Here is a 17049-nt window from a genome sequence, read left to right on the forward strand (position 1 = left end):
AGGCTCGACGGCAGAATAGCCCCGCTCGGTCATTGCTGTTCATGTGATGGAATAGTTAATAAATAAGCATGCAACAAAAAATACCAAAACGCCTTTTTGCAGTTTTTTTCCAAGGATAGACAAATGTTGTTGAGATTTGACTCTTCAGAATGCGATAGGATTTGGGGTTTTGCCCAAACTCTGCTATTTACTACTATAATGAGTCAATAATGTCTGTGTGTCTCACGCTTGACGTCACTCGACGGCCAGCCTCCCTTATTAATAATCATGAAGAGGTGACGTCTTCCAAATGGACCCCCCCCCCCGCCATTAATGATAATTAGCGGGTTACGTCACTCCACATTGGGGGGCGAGGCGCCTCCTCCCCATTCCTCAGCGTCAACTTACAACCCTCACTACAAAGGCTCTCACGTCACGCGATCTCCGTAACGCTATTGAGACATCGAAGTAGAAAGGAAGTCATGATGAACAAGGGATTATAACCTATGAATGAAATAAGTCTGTGTCACCGCGGCCTTACAAATTGCACGCGAATTGATGCAATGAATATCACGTCGCGGTCTGCTTTTCGCTTGCAAGTTTCAGATTTATTGAAATACACACGTCCTTGGACGGGCAAAAGGCTCGTTGTACATAAGAATGGTGGAAATTCGCCAGTATATACGACGGCTTGCTGTGCCGGCAGTTCTCGCGACACCAAGAATGTCATGTGGAAATTTATAGCAGAAAAATAATCTCATTATTTACTGCAGCCATGAAATTCCCCCGCACTTGTCACTTTGTGGCGTGATTATATGCACGGTTCATCACAAATATAACCATACCTAGGCAGAATACCAGTACAATACCCGATTAATGTGGATATTGTAACATTCTAACTTTAAATGCAGCCCATAAAATAAAACAAATTAGGCAAGAGAAAAATGAATCTGGGTCTGTAGTTCTTGACAGAAAAGACAATTTGGCTGGGACAGCAAACTTGACTTCATGGCCAAATTAAAACCGGTGGCTATGACTCCGTCTCATAGATGAACCAACTTAGATTCAAGAGGCATCATAACATGATGCCCTTTGGGCACCACGGTGGCTAGTAGATGTTAACTACCTAGCCTGGTATACAGGAGGGCGTGGGTTCAATCCCGATCCAGACCCTGGTGCCTGTATATTTGGAGTTTGCATGTTCTACCCGTGGATTTGTATCCAAGTCCTCCGGTTTTTCCATCTAGAACTTCCACCAGTTCTATGTCGGCTCCATAAGTTCTCAAATAGTGGAACTATACTCTTCTGAGACTATTTTGAAACTTATCCAAAAATTCTTGTATTCAATCAATGATGTTTAAATGATCTACTCCATGATGGCCGTACAGTCATTATTGTTTACGCAGAGAGACGAATAACTGAACGTATTGGCGGTACGCCGCGATTCGCAACCCGCTCAGAAAATGTTTTGCGAGGTAGTGGTGTCAAAATCAGTTCTCGTGATGTCAAAGAGGTCGGAAGACGAATGTTTATACGAGCAGCTGAACACGAAGCCTCATAGTCTGTTGCCGCATAGCAGCATCCAGCCTGACAATTCACTGGCTCGGTGTTCCAAAGGCAGATTTGACTCATCGTGCCATAGACTTGGTCGGACGGTGCCTCGATTCATTTCTGGAATAATTTCTTGGCGGACGGTGGCATCAAAAGATTATGACTTCATGTCACACGTTCGAATGTAAAAGCATCTGCTGAATCTAAGGCAACTTCTGATAGAGAGTCTGCAGCTCGCTCAATGGCAACAAAGACATCATCAGACTGTTCTATGAGGACCGGCGTGTTATGCTGCACCAGTGTACCGCCAATATGTCCATATGATGGAGACGGTGACCTACCTATAGAGAGTAACTATCGTTAAATCACCTTGACTTCATCACACAGCTGTCGTAAATCATTATTTATTTATTATTTGAGGAGCTCTTTAAAATAATCCATCCACACGAAATCATGTAGTGTTTAAAACCAACGTCTTTTCTTGACAACAAAACACGAGCACAAGTGTGACTTGGGTCATCTAGAAACAAAATACACGATATCGAGATGTTACTGCGATCAATCCCAGAGTCAACGTTTTATGCAAGAAACTGAGCAGTGCTCAGTCCCCTGGAGCCACACAGGAGGACGGAAAGGAGGAGCAGTATAATCTACAACATTTCTACAAAGTGCTATTTTATTCAACCGGGTTAACAATAACAATTATATATTGAAGAGCAGCCCCACAATTATCCAAGTTGATGAAATAATACCACATACAGCAGTGCTCACTGCCTCAAACTGATTAATACTAAAATACAATACTAATGTCAGCGGTTGTCAGAATAACGTTAACTAAAAGACACTCACAAACCAAAACTTACATTCGCACAAAATAGTCTCCGTCTCCAAAGTATCCATTGCAACACGCGGGAGGGGCGCATTGCATGACGCATGCTGCCATAGAGAGCGGCTCTCGTGCTGCTCCAACCCTCCGCGGTTCCCTTAACATCTTCGACGGCCGTTGACGTTCCGTTGCACTGGGCACTTTCCATGCCTGAGATTTTGTCCGTGTTTTTTGCAATGAAGGTTCTCAAGTAAATAATGTCGGAACAGGCACAGTCCCAGGGGTTGTTGAGGGCACGCTTTATATTTAATTGTACACATCATATACCAGTATCATGTTTTTTTGTTCATTTAATCTTTGATTACATTTTTATACCGTACAAGCAAACTACTGCATGTAGCTTAGACCGTGGCTCACCTTGCCACGGTTTAAGAATATGCGTTGTGCTTGATATCTGCATGCCCAACAGCAGCAGTGATGGGGCGACAGTAATATTTAAGAAGGCCATAATGAGTAGTCACGGTCATCTTGGATGATGGGACTGGTAAAAATCTGTTTCCAAAGTGAAAAACCATCAGGGACACGCTGGTGATGATGTTGAAGATCGGTGTGTAACCAACACAGATTTTTTTTTGTTGCAATCCAAGTATCCATCCAAACTTCAGAGCATCGTGATGCGAAAGTTGACCGCATGATGCCATAGAAGCACTGATGGCGTAACCTGGATCTCTGAATGCATTTGTTTTTTTATAACCGTGCTGTACAATCTCAGCTTGCTTAGCAATGAAATTCACAAATATTTTATTCAAAGGAAAAAAAGAAACGAAACATTGTTGAGAAACCTTAGCTTCAAATGTAATTATCAGTCAATTACAATCAACTATATAAAAAAAAACTCGTTCATATGAATGAATATAGATAATGAAATAAATTTTCGTTCAAGCTGCAAAAAAGAAAATCACTGTGCACGTAAAATCAACGCCACAACTGGACGATTTCTAATTAATCTGTATCTTTATTTATCCTGGAGAAATCTGATTAGCTATAAAGCTTTTTTTAAAAGATTTCCAGTAGGGGTGTTGCATAATGATACAAACAATACAAAAAACGATTGGAGTGCAAAGTATAGGAAAGGTAAGCAAATCACTCAAATAAATTCGTTCAATATATAAAGTAGATAAGTTCACATTACAACAGCAAGAACAGTCCCAGGCCACACCAATAAAATAGCACGTTAAAATGTAACTATCGATACACGGTTAAGGATCAAAGTTACAAGTCACATTTTTCAAGGGAAGATTTTAAGATGTTAAGAGAGGCAACAAGGTTATGCCAAAACGTTAGTTCTGGAACTGCAAAGGCTTTGTCAGCTATTATTATTCTTGTGATAGTTGGAATGATGAAGCATGTTTGGTTTGATCAGTGTTTCATAAGTGGCTGATCTGTAATCAGTGTCACGGTCATCAATGGGTGGTATAATGATGCAGTCAACAATTTGCAGGCGCGATTGAATGGGAAAACGTTCGTTTCCGTATAAAAACCCGATGGGGCGGTTGTGCAAGGAACCTTTCTTATTTCCATCAACTCTCACTTGCTATTGACAAAGGCGTCTATGCGAAGGCTGCAATTGCGATGTTATTTTTAAGATCGCTACTTAACGTAATGTTTCAGTCGTTGGAACATTGGGCAGAAGAATCACCACAAATCAAAATGAGTTCACCTTAAAACAATCCAGAGTGTTTTATTTATACCAATCATTATGAACTCTGAAAATTCTTATTCTCACAAATTAGTCTACAATCACATTTTAACTTTGAAAGGAAAACCCTACCCACTTAATTAAAACGTATGTTATTTACATATATAAATATAACTCCCTCTAATTATCCTGAATAGACATTCATTGCGAGAAAATAGGACATTAACACAGGGCTGGTATTAAATATATTTTTCCTCTCCAACGTCACAAGGCGAAGATAAATGTGGCATTCACAGTGATATAGTTTTAACTTGAACAAGGTGAAGTTAACTTCAACGTTCAAAGAACTGCAACCTGGTTGGCAAGCATAACGGCTGGCAAAAACATATGGGGACGGGACGTGCTTAGAGATGCCACGTGTCCACGTTTCACTCGGCTCTAAGTAATGTGCACACTCAGCCTAGGACAGGGGTTGGCAACCAAAACAACAAGAAGAGCCTGGGTTATTATTCGGTATAAGAAACTTAATATTTCAAGAGCCGCAATGCACTGTGGGTGAATATGAGACTCTGGTCCTTAATAAATAATGTCAATAAGCAGCATTCCTTAAAGAGGCAACGCATGCGGCTCCAGAACCATAGGTTGCTGACCCCTGGCCTAGGACAAACCAGGGGGAGACAAAAAGAGAGTACGTGGATATCTTTGTTTGGATTCACAATTAAATATATCCCCTTCATTCCCAAAAAAATAAACACATTAATAATAGAAACGCCCAACTGTATTTGTGATGAATATGATGAACGCTGCACTTCCCGTCGTTTTCAAGCAGGGGGCGCTGCAAACATACGCGCCCCGTGCATGAACGATGGAGGTGCAGGGAAAGACTTCGATTACGTTTAAATCGATCTGTAGACAGCGGTCTTCTCGTACGGCCAACTCTATGTCACCTTATCTCGATCCCGCAATCCTAAACAGGTGAAAGTCCGCATCGCACCGAACCCCCAGCAAAGGACATCTACTTAACGATGAGAGAAAATTCACACGAAATGTCGTTTACAATGAAGTCTTCCAGATCTAAAATGATATTAATAATATAAACGCCCAACTTTATCTATGATGAACATGATGAACGTTCGAGAGAGAGAGAAAACGAGGTGCATCGGTGTTGATTCCCAGAATCGATTCCCAGAATCGACTTGGCCCCCATTGACACGACTTTGCCATTTGTTTTGCAACGGCGACAATTTCCCATTCTACCCGCATACGCTATCAAAATCAACAAGTCGCAGGAACAGACGTTCGATTACGTTGGTAAGCGCACTACTTTATCTATATTTGTATGATGAATATGATGAACGCTTGAAAGATAGAGAGAAGAGCGAGGAGATGCCAAGGAGAGGCGGCCCACTCTTCTCTCTCGTTTTGCCTTCATAATGTTCCTTAAAGACTTTTTCCCTTCCAGTAACAAATTATGGATGAGGACGAAGATCCCATCGCAAAAAAGCGTCGAAAGGCATACAAACGAAAGCAAAGATGGTTGGCTAAGCAAAGTCAGGAGTCGCTGGAGAGAATTAGTGCAGCACATTGTGAATCTCAACAACGTAACATCAATCGACAAACTGCTGAGCAATCGAAGTCGCGGCGTGAAGCAGATGACACAGCCCATCGACTTCGAATCGCGGCTGAAACTCCTGAACCATCGCAGTCATGGCGTGCAGCGGTCGTTCAGAGTCATCGCTTAGTTCCAGAGCGTCAGCGAAAAGCGATCTGCAATGAAGCCATCAATTTCGACGACACTCGTGTAGAGGCGCACAATTGCAGTCCACTGAACATCACCTGCCAGTTCTGCAGCTCGAGGAACTTCATCTCAGAACGCCCTGTTGATCGGAAATTCACTTCGTGCTGCTGTAAGGGAAAATTCAAGTTGCAAAAGCCAAAGGACATCAACGGAGTTGAGCTGGAATATCCTGAGTTTCTCCACGCATTGCTGGCTGACCCAACTCATCAGAAGCACGCTCACTTGCACGATCACATACCATCCTACAACAGTGCGGTCTCCTTCGCGTCGATGGGAGCGAAGATCGTCGATTTGCCAGGACGAGGCCCATATGTCTTCAAGGTTCACGGCCAGACATATCACCGCACATCTCACCTGCAGCCACTTGACAATCAAGCACCGCAGTACGTGCAGCTGTACGTGCTTGACAGCAAGCAAGCAATGGAGATCCGTCAAGAGCACACCGCGAATGCTCAGTGTCGTCAACCTATCCTGGACGAAATTATCGCTTTTACTGCCGGCACGACGGATTCCCCAACAGTTACCAGTTGATGCGCGAAGTCGAAGCACGAGAAGTTGACCGTGCATTTGAAGCGGGAGAAATAAATTCCGTTGGTCAGCATGGTGCTGAGACGTGACCGTAAGTCGGATCAACGACGATACAAAGCACCAACATCAAACGAAGTCGATGGTCTTCGTCTATGAGGATGGCGAGCCACTGTTCAAGCATGACATTCGCATCTACCCGAGGAATCCACAGAATGCCAATTAGCAGTTCATCAACCTCAATATTTTGAGTCCCAACATGGATCCCATGACGTACGCGATTCTGTATCCATACGGCGAGCCCGGATGGCAACCAAACTGGCCTTGCAAGGCTTACGAGGGAACACAACTGAATAGAGTTGGGAACAATGCCAGCATACTTCAGTGTAAAGCAGCTCAAATGATGATTCGCGGCAACTTCAATCCAGTCATGAGTGCCGGAAAGCTGACTCAACAATGGTTGGTATATTCCAGGGGTCGGCAACCAAAATAACAAGAAGAGCCATTTCTTTCCAATTCGGTACAAAATTCAGTATTTCAAGAGCCGCAATGCATCTGAGTACATACTGTACATACGTACATATTGTCAAGAAGCAGCCCGTAAAGAGCCGCATGCGGCTCCGGAGCCGTAGGTTGCCGACCCCTGGTATATTCGTACCTGCAAGTCGCGTCCAACAATCTCAACTACAACCGTCAAAATCAACTACAACCGTCAAAATCAGCAGTGACTGCGAGCAGAGCAGTACCAAGATCTCGCAGACCACGTCACAAACCCAAAATGCAAACATTGCAGCTGGTGTCGCAGTCATCCTCCCTTCGAGCTTCGAGAGATCGCCGAGAAACACGCATGAGCGATGCTGCGATGCAATGTGGATCTTTGCGAGATGGGGTGCACCCGACCTCTTCATAACGTTCACCGCAAATCCAAGCTGGCCAGAAATCACTGACAACCTTCGATCGGGTGAGCAGCCATCAGCTCGACCTGACTTGGTGGCCCGTGTATTCAAAATCAAGTTGGACGCTCTGATTGACGATCTGACCAAACACGGCGTGTTTGTAGAATCGAAGGCGCACGTCTACACCATCGAGTTCCAGAAGCGAGGCCTTCCGCACGCCCACCTCTTGGTGACTCTGCGAGCTCAGGACAAGTTCACAACCGCCGAACGGACCGACCAGTTTGTGTGCACCGAAATTCCAACGCGGAACTATCCACAACTGCGTGAGATTGTTACAATATGCTTGATGCACGGTCCGTGCGGCGCTGCAAACCTACGTGCCCCCTGCATGAACAACGGAAAGTGCAGCAAGGAGTTCCCAAAGTTTTCAACAATACCACAATCTCGAATGTGAGCGGCTACCCACTCTACCGTCGTCGATACACTGAGCAGGCAGAAGTCAGAGGTGTTTCAATGGACAATCGATACGTCGTGCCATACAACCCCTACTTGACACTCAAGTACAATTGCACACATCAACGTGGAAGTGTGCACTTCCCTTCAAGCCATCAAGTACATCTATTAATACATATTCATGGGATTCGATTGTGCCAACATTGCTCTCACTTCGAATGGACAGCCGGAACTGCGCTACAATTAAATCACCATTTCATCGATTGCCGTTACGTGAGCATTCCAGAGGCGATGTGGCGGCTCCTCGAGTCGAAGATGCACGATTCCTCGCACACGGTGATGAGACTGCCAGTCCATCTGCCCAACCAACAGACGATAATGTTTGAAGCTGTACACGAGGAGGAAGCTCTGCTAGCAGCACAGACCGGTTGCACAAAGCTGGAATCGTGGTTCTTGCTGAACGGAAGCGATCAAAACGCATGTCAGTTGCTCTACATGGACATCCTGCAGCACTATGTCTACGTTCGAGGCAACTGGCAGAAGCGGCAGAGAGGAGCCGACAAGATCGTGTCCCACATGTACACGGTCAGCATCAAAGACGAAGAACGTTTCTTTCTTCGAATGCTGCTGTTGCATGTTCGAGGTGCGACCAGCTGTGAGTCGCTGCAGACCGTCGACGGAGTGGTGTGCAAGAGCTTCAAGTCAGCAGCTTCAGTGCGAGGTCTTCTTGATTCGGACAATGACCGGGATCGCTGCTTAATGGATGCCAGCACCTACATCATGCCGAAGCAGTTGCGCGAGATGTTTGCTTTCATCTGCTGATTCTCTCAGCCCACATCACCTTTCAAGCTGTGGGAGGACCACAAATTCGACTTAACTCTCGACTACATGCGAAGAGATGCCGACGACACCGCAATCAACAAAGTACTTTACGACATCAACAGCGTTCTGCAGCAGCACGGATTTTCTTGCAAAGCAATTGGCTTGCCAACACCAAAGGGAACCCCACCGGAAGAAGATGTGTATGTCCAAGTTGAGGAAGCAAATGAGGGCACATAACGTCTCGCGATGCTCAACGAGATGCAGCTCGACGCGTTCAACAAGATCATCATGGCTGTGGATGACGAGAATGTGACGAACCGATGCTTCTATCTCGATGATCCCGGAGGTTCGGGCAAGACCTTCCTCTACACAACTCTCATAGCGTACATCCGGAGTCGAGGACAAATTGTACTGCTATTTGCAACGACAGGCATCGCCAGAACAATGTTCAAATGAGGACGTACTATTCACAGTGGATTAAAGCTCCCAGTTCCCTTGCTCGACACTTCAGTCTCTTGCATGCGACCTGCATCGCCACAAGCCGAAGTTCTGTGCAAAGCTTCGCTCATCATCATCGACGAAATTACTATGATCTTGATTTGAAGCTTTCATGACTGCAGGAATCCATACCCTTTGGTTATTTCGGTAAAGTCACGTAGTTATAAATAAAATAAAATCATGATGATTGCTTGTGTTGTAATCGAAACGCAGTGATTTGTTTAATTTTATTTCTAACTACGTTACTTTACCGAAAGAACCAAAGAGTATGAAATTACTATGCTGCCGAAGAATGGACTTCGTTGCATCGACAAGCTCTTGCGCAAGGTGATAGGCAAAGAGAAACCATTCGGCGACAAAGTCTTCATTGTAGGCGGCAACTCTTCCCATTGTACCATGAGGAACGCGATCGGACATCGTTGGGTGCTATATCAAGGCAAGCCGGTTGCTTATGACAAACATGCACAGCGAGTGACAAAATGGGCACAACGAATGGCTACTTATAGTTAGAACAGGCAGCTTGCCCCCAGTTACGGGAATCTTCTAAGAGAGAACAATTCGAATCCCGGAGCAGATGGTGGCAATGGAAGATCTCATCGAATCCATCTTCGGCAGCATTGGAGATATGTCTATAGACGACCTATATTCTTAGGTTTTTTCGGTAAAGTCACGTAGGTAAAAAATTTAAATAAATAAAAGTAAAATAAAAAATAAAATAAAAAATCAGGACGTTTCGGAGGCAACACAAGCTTCCGTCTTCAGGTGGAACCGTCACAGCACGATTGCTGTTTCAAGTAAGAGACATTCCAAGAAAACAGTCCTTGTATATATACTGGTTGAGGGTGGGAGGAGCCAAGGTAGGCCCCTGGATATTATTGTGAGGTTCGGTGCGGCTGAAGCACGCTGCTAGGAATAAGCCTTTGTTGTGTAGACTGGTTGAAATGGGAGGTTCCAAGAGTTGTTAAGGTGCGGCTGATGTAAAGGTGCGGTTGCTGTAAATGGGACTGAGCCTTTTGTCGAGGTGGTGCGGCTGAAACCGCTGCTAGGAATGAGCCTTTGTTGTGTAGACTGGTTGAACTGGGAGGTTCCAAGAGTTGTTGAGGTGCGACTGATGTAAAGGTGCGGCTGCTGTGAATGGGACTGAGCCTTTGTTTTGTAGATGAAACAGCACTTTGCTACGTTGCTGGGATTAATTCTAGATTTGCCAAATATGTGTGATGAAACTTAAAGCAGGAAAACCAGTGTGTGAAAAAAGAAGAAGAAACTATACGGTAACTGAAGAATAGTGCCCGTCAAATAAGATTGTCCAAATATGTGTAGTTAAATCTTTTTTGCAAGGTTAATAACATATTTCCAATGATTGCTAAGTTTGTACCCATCATCACGGTTGAAAATATGTCCGTGTTTGTATATTTGGATGGCTTCGTGTACAAACCTTTGATGGTAGCCAGGAGGTTTGCAGAGCACCTTGGTCTTGGAAAAGACAATTTCATGAGAGCCCACAACGTTGTAGCAATCATCGGCAACGGCGGAAGATTCAGTTTTGCCGTGTTTCAGATCTGACTTGTGCTCGTGGACACGATCAGAGATATGACGTTTCATTTCTCCAATGTAGCAATCACCACAGCTGCAACTCAGCTTGTGCCACCTCACGTCCTGCTGCTGAACAAGGGCGTCATCATCATGCCTCTGCGGAATCTCAACCCAAAGAAAGGACTTTGCAACGGCACGCGACTGATTGTCGAGGAGCTCGCGAGAAATTTCATCAAGGCGCGGATCATCTCCGAGTGTAACCAAGGCGATTCGGTGTTGATTCCCAGAATCGACTTGGCCCTCACCGACACGACTTTGCCATTTGTTTTGCGCCGACGACAATTTCCCATTATCCCCGCATACGCTATCACAATCAACAAGTCGCAGGGACAGACGTTCGATTACATTGGAATCGATCTGCAGATGGCAGTGTTCTCGCACGGCCAGCTCTATGTCGCCTTTATCTCGATCCCGCTATCCCAAACAGGTGAAAGTCCGCATCGAACCGAACGACGAGAGAAAATTCACACGAAATGTCGTTTTCAATTAATTCTTCCAGATGTAACATGATATAAGCTTTTAATGAAGAAATACAATTATCTAATTCAAAACGTAATAAAATTCATAGATGTTTCATTTCAAAACTTCATAACAGAGCATCGGGTGCTTGCGAGTTGAGAACTAAAACCCTTACAGCTTCATGTTATCCCGACCCACTTCTACAAATCGCGGTTTTGGTTCGCGAAGCATTTTTCAATCCACCGCAGTGTGCCATGGTGTACGGAAGCAATAATCCACGAATTGTAAAGGTTCACGGATTATTGTACAGGGACTTAATGGACTTCTACTGTAATTGGTGACGGTTTTTTTTGGTACGAGACCTTCATCGTTCAATGATAAAGAGGCTCAGCGGACATGGAGTGAATAAGCATTGGAGATGAAGATCAAGAGTAATGGAGAGGAGATATGAAGACAAAGTAATGCAGCTTTTTCTGAAAGAATCCAAGCGGTACATTCCCAAGTGTTTTGCCCACTCTTGAATTCTTAGTACAATCCCCCAAACCGACATTTCCTTTCACAGGCATAAAATCATTTATTGTCGAATATACTTTTATAGCTTAATATTTAGACCGACAAAATAGAACACAATTAGTTATAGGCTGGCTATTATTTTTTTCTATTTTTGAGTACATTTTGCAACTATGCATTTAGTAACATTTCTTAGCTTAAACTCTTAGAAACATTGATGGCTTTTTAAAAATATCATCTTTTTTTAAAATATGTGATTATCTATACCACTGTAATGTAGATATAATTATACTATTCACGCCTAAAACATTCCATTAAGCATACATTAGACTTTTGCTAGAACTATGCATTCACTTCTTAGCTCACAAAACGCCTTGAAGGGGATGTTTGTCAGATGGTTGAACTTCAAGTCAAGTCTCTCAGTGCTTGCTGGAATCCCAGACGGAACACATTCATGATTATTAGTGTCACTCCCCTTTAATACTTCAAAACAATAACATTCACAATTATGCATCTCCAGACACTTCACGGAAAATATATAGCATAAAAAACGCATTAGCTATATGCACATGAAAACAAATGAGTATGAAGTCATGACTTGAACAAGACCAGTCTCAATTACACGAAGTTCAAATGTAAGAACATTCCAGACATCAGGAGCAGAAGCTGATAGAGTGCAACCTCCCATAGAATAACGGTTGTAGGCTTTGTAAGAAGTAGGCCCTCATGCTTGAGTGGAAACAACGCGCCAGAAAATAAAGTGAGATGAGGGAGGAGAGGTAGGCAGACGCAAGACCACAGAGGCTCTTTAAAACAATCGCAGCAACCTTAAAGTGAATACAAGACTTGACAGGAAGCCTTTGTAGAGACTGTAGTACTAGAGTGATATGATCACGTTTTCACCTATGGGTGAGGAGACTTGCTGCGGCATTCCCAAATTGCGAATGAGGGGATTTTGGAGACGGCAGAAGAACAAGTTGCAGTAGTCCAGGCGAGATGTAACAAAGAAATGGAATAGGGTCTCAGCAGCCAATGGATCTGTATGCAGGCAATGTTACAAAGGTGAAGGTAAAAGATGCACAGTGCTGAGAAAAGGTTTGTGAACCCATTAGGATGTTCACATATTTTACACATTTGAAACGTAAAATGTTGTTGGATTTTAATCTAAGTCCTAATAATAGATAAAGATAACCTGATCAAACAAATGACACAAACACATGATATTTTTAAAATATATTTTTCCTCAAATGATTCTAAATTCAATAACCATGTGGGAAAAAGTATGTGAACCTTTTGGTTCAATAACTGGTGACACCTCCTTGAGCAGCAATGACTGCAACTAAGCGTTTCCTATGACCGTTGGTTCGTCTCTCACATCGGATTTGAGGAATTTTGACCAATTACTCCTAACAGAACTCCATCAACTCGGTGATATTTGAGGGTTGCCTTGTATGGACAGCTCACTTCAGGTTCTGCCACACCATTTCGATGGGGTTTAGGTCTGGACTTTGACTTGGACATTGTATAAAACTAAATTTTTTCTTGTGCAGCAATTGTTTTGTAGATCTGCTTGTAGGTTCTGGATCATCGTCTTGCTGCAAGACCCACTTTCACCATGCTTGACGGTTGGGATGAGGTTCTTCTGTTCGAAAACAGTTTTTGGCTTTCGCCAAACATATTTTTTCTCATTAAGGCCAAAAGGTTCTACCTTTGACTTGTCTGTCCAGAAAACATTGTTCCAGAAGTCTTGTGGATCATCTGTGTGCTCTTTGGCGAACTTCAGACAGGCAGAAATGTTCTTTTGGGAGAGCAGTAGTTTTCTCATTGCTATCCTTCCATGAACCATGCTTGTTCAGTCTTTTTCTGATAGTTGAGTCATGAACACTCACATTAGCCAAGTCAAGAGTGGCATGCAGATCATTAGATGTTTCTCTGGAGTTCTTTGTGACTTCCTTGATGATTTCCCAGTTTGTTCTTGGAGAGATTTTGGTAAGATGGCCACTCCTGGATAGAATGACTGTAGTCTTGAACTTTCTCCATTTGTAGACTATCTGTCTGACAGTGGATTGGTGGAGCCACAAATTTTTGGAAATAGTTTTGTAATCCATTCCGGACTGATGAGCACAAATAACTATTTTTCTGAGGTCCTCAAAGATTGCTTTTGATTGTGGCATGACTTGTTTCCACACACCTGTATGGTGAAGACCAAACTCACAAAGTTTGTGATCACAAAGGAGACCCACAGAAGAGACCCACAGAGGAGACCCATAAAGGAGACCCAGAGAGGAGACTCACAGTGGAGACTCACAAAGGAGACCCACAGATGAGACCCATAAAGGAGACCCAGAGAGGAGACCCACAGTGGAGACTCACAAAGGAGACCCACAGAGGAGACCTACAGAGGAGACCCACAGAGGAGACGCACAAAGGAGACCCACAGAGGAGACCCACAGTGGAGACTCACAGAGAAGACCCACAAAGCAATGGCTCCCCCGCTTCCCTCGAGAATGGGGGGAGGGGGGGCATGCCGGGAACCAATTCTATCTCACCCAAACGTCGCCAATACTGCAGTGGGACTCACGAGCAAACTTCGGCCCAGGATCCCACGTGCGGATGGGAGTGCTGATCGGTCGACTTTCTGGGTCCAGAATTTTCTTGTAGTCAATCAATGCTGCTTAAATGATCTCCTCCGTGATGGTGGTACAGTCATTATTTTTTACGCGGAAAGACGAATAACTGAACATATTGGTGGTACACCGGTGGTTCGCTAAATATATTTATTCATTTTATTTTCCCGCGATTCCCAACCCACTCAGAAAATATTTTGCGAGGCGGTGGTGGTGGTGTCAAAATCAGTTCTCGTGATGTCGAAGATGTCGGCAGACGAATGTTTATACGAGCAGCTGAACACGAAGCCTCACAGTCTGTTGCAGCATAGCAGCACCCAGCCTGACAATTCACTGGCTCGGTGTTCCAAAGGCAGATTTGACTCCTCGTGCCCAAGACTTGGTCGGACGGTGCCTCGATTCATTTCTGGAATAATTTTTTGGCGGACGGTGGCATCAAAAGATTATGACTTTATGTCACACGTTCGAATATAAAAGCATCTGCTGAATCTTAGGCAACTTCTGATGGAGAGTCTGCAGCTCGCTCAAGGGCAACAAAGACATCATCAGACTGTTCTATGAGGACCGGCGTGTTATGCTGCACCAGTGTACGGCCAATACGTCCATATGATGGAGACGTATCGTCTGCCTATTAATTATGTTCCTTGGAATTTAGCTCGGGTCCGGCCGGTTACAACAAACGGTGACCTACCTTTAGAGACTAACTATCGTTCAATCACCTTGACTTCATCACACAGCTGTCGTCAATCATTATTATTTTATTTGAGGAGCTCTCTAAAATAATCCATCCACACGAAACCATGTAGTGTTTAAAACCAACGTCATTTCTTTACAAAAAGACGCGAGCACAACATATCTATATCCACAAGTGTGACTTGGGTCATCTAGAAACACAATACACGATGTCGAGATGTTACTGCGATCAATCTCAGAGTCGACGTTTTTTGCAAGAAACTGAGCAGTGCTCAGTCCCCTGGAGCCACACAGGAGGACGGAAAGGAGGAGCTGTAGAATCGACAACATTTCTACAAAGTGCTATTTTATTCACCGGGTAAACAATGACAATTATATATTAAAGAGCTGCCCCATAATTGTCCAAGTTGATGAAATAACACCACATACAGCAGTACTCACTGGCTCAAACTGATAATTACTAAAATACAATACTAATGTCAGCGGTTGTCAGATTAACGACACTCACAAACTAAAACTTACATTCGCACAAAATAGTCTCCGTCTCCAAAGTATCCATTCAACACGCGGGAGGGGCGCGTTGCATGACGCATGCTGCCATAGAGAGCGGCTCTCGTGCTGCTCCAACCCTCCGCGGTTCCCTTAACATCTTCGACGGCCGTTGACGTTCCGTTGCACTGGGCACCCTCTATGCCTGAGATTTTGTCCGTGTTTTTTGCAATGAAGGTTCTCAAGTAAATAATGTCGGAACAGGCACAGTCCCAGGGGTTGTTGCGGGCACGCTTTATATTTAATTGTACACAACATTTCCCAGTATTATGTTTTTTTGTTCATATAATCTTTGATTACATGTTTTATACCGTACGAGCAAACTACTGCATGTAGCTTAGACCGTGGCTCACCTTGCCACTGTCTAAGAATATGCGTTGTGCTTGATATCTGCATGCCCAACAGAAGCAGTGATGGTGCGACAGTAATATTTAAGAAGGCCACAATGAGTAGTCACGGTCATCTTGGATGATGGGACTGGTAAAAATTTGTTTCCAAAGTGAAAAACCATCAGGGACACGCTGGTGATGATGTTGAAGATCGGTGTGTAACCAACACAGATTTTTTTTTTGTTGCAATCCAAGTATCCATCCAAACTTCAGAGCATCGTGATGCGAAAGTTGACAGCGCGTGATGCCATAGAAGCACTGATGGCGCAATCTGAATCTGTGAATGTATTTGTTGTTTGCGTGACATTTATAGATCGGTGCACGAAACAATTCACGAAGTGGCAGTGGTCACGTAGGGTTACTGAGAAGTGCTGCTCTGTAGTTGTGCACGAGCATTTCAAAGGGAATATACTTATCTTCTGTATGGAATTTGGTAAACACATGCACTTGGACACCTTTATTTATTACAAAAACTATTTTTTTATTCTCTTTATTTATTTTACAAGGTAAGGCTCATTGAGCTATAAAGCTATTTTTCAGAAGAGACCTGACTGAAAAATGATAGCTCAACGAAGTGGCTTATCACTTGGAAATTTATTGTAGCCAAATACTCAAAATGCACGTTTCTGACGTCAGGGATTCGTAAACTGCGGGTGGCACAACACATTTTCCTTTGCATCCGATTACATCGGCCAACCGCCCTGGCCCGTCCGACACCCCAGACCCCGACCGCACAGACAGTGGGGAGGAATCAACCATTCGGGGATGCACATACGGCTCTAAGCGTGACGCATGGACAACCCAGCGGCGACGACCCACCCGCTCTCGCACACACCGCAGCCGTCGAACTTCCACAACTTCCACCGGCCCTTGCCATGGCCGGTTCCAATTTCGGGGATGTATGCAATGGCACTTATGGGAAGTAAAAGCCATGCTCTATCCTCTACTACACATGCCAACAAGTATACATGGCGGTGCACGTTATTCTTTTATGTTTGCGGCTTGCACCCTGGCAGCGTTTTTCTTGGCTGCCTCACCTAACAGGGTTCACACTCAACCCATTGCGCCCTGGACAACTTAGGGTTCTCGTCACACAACTTATCCATCCCTGCTTCGTCAGCTTCCACAGCATGCATCACCTATCCAATACCCATCTCCGCTATCCCTCCTCCGGAGCATGCA

General features: G+C 44.2%; 1 pseudogene; it reads left to right on the forward strand.

The window, feature by feature from the left end:
• Positions 1-7245: 7245 nt before the first annotated feature.
• LOC144933961 (uncharacterized) lies at positions 7246-7974 on the forward strand (annotated as a pseudogene).
• Positions 7975-17049: the final 9075 nt, after the last annotated feature.

The sequence above is a fragment of the Lampetra fluviatilis genome, chromosome 8 (genome assembly GCF_964198595.1).
Source record: "Lampetra fluviatilis chromosome 8, kcLamFluv1.1, whole genome shotgun sequence".
Classification (NCBI taxonomy): Eukaryota; Metazoa; Chordata; class Hyperoartia; order Petromyzontiformes; family Petromyzontidae; genus Lampetra; species Lampetra fluviatilis.